This window comes from Priapulus caudatus, unplaced genomic scaffold, assembly GCF_000485595.1.
Source record: "Priapulus caudatus unplaced genomic scaffold, Priapulus_caudatus-5.0.1 Scaffold736, whole genome shotgun sequence".
NCBI classification, from domain to species: Eukaryota; Metazoa; Priapulida; class Priapulimorpha; order Priapulimorphida; family Priapulidae; genus Priapulus; species Priapulus caudatus.
Genome location: NW_014577797.1, coordinates 107,728 through 108,704, shown reverse-complemented (window position 1 = coordinate 108,704; position 977 = coordinate 107,728). Strand labels below are relative to the sequence as shown.

Genomic DNA, 977 nt, shown 5'->3' with positions numbered 1-977 from the left:
TAGAAGTATAGGTACTAACACAGCTCTTATGACATCTCAGGATAAGTCCATGATCTTTCTCAAGATCTGATTCTAATTGTTCATGAACACCATCGCCATATATCACGCTGCATCGATTTATGTTCTGGATTCGTGTTGCTGCTACATTTACAAGTCCTTCTGTCTTTCCAATACAATTAAATTTCCAGTGAAGGAAGCACCTTTCAGTTGCAGCCTCCATAATGTTGGGACACCACAATTTTTACTTGAAACTGAAAAAAAATGAATTGATTAGGTCCTATACTATAGTTGACTTATACCCCAAACCTTGTTACCATCAGAATCAAACACATACTGGTATTACTTTGGGTGTGGCTGTTTCCTTAAAAGAGCCAAGTGACATGCAGCTAGGAGCCAGGCCTGTACCCCTGTTTATTCTAGTTGGGGCCAAAAAGGGTCGTAAAATCTCAATAGTGGGTGTTAGCTTTGAACTAGAGTATGCTGTATCATATGAAGTGATTTTCATTTGCATACAAGTCATAATACTTACATCTTCATTGTTTGGTAATCAAGGTACAAGCTGACCTTGAAGTCTGACACAAGTTGAAAATCTGACAGCTAGATGATCAGACACAATGAAACACATGTTTTCACCTATTGCTATGGGAGAGCCACCTATTGTTATGTATGTTGATACAATATGTTTGTTGTTTTTTAATATTTGTTTTTGTTTTTTTGTTTTGTTGTTGTTTATGTTATTTTTAGTTGATACAATATTTTTATGTATGTTAATGTCCAAAGTAAAAAGCACCATTAGAGCCTGTTCTTGGCCAAGGCATGGGTGCTAAAAGCAATATTCAAGATTTCGAGAAAGGTCAAAAATTCGTGACCTTTTGACCTTTAGTGACCTCATTATTCACCTATCATTAGAAAGAGCTCTTAAATACCAACATTTTGAGTGGTCACATGATCCATGAGCTTTAAAAACAACAGGTCTA

The 977-nt window shown here is 36.0% G+C and overlaps 1 protein-coding gene across 1 annotated transcript in view; it reads left to right on the top strand.

The window, feature by feature from the left end:
• The window catches only part of LOC106813181, a 4,269-nt gene that overhangs the window by 1,389 nt on the left and 1,903 nt on the right, over positions 1–977 (top strand). The gene's annotated exons all lie outside the window — the stretch shown is intronic.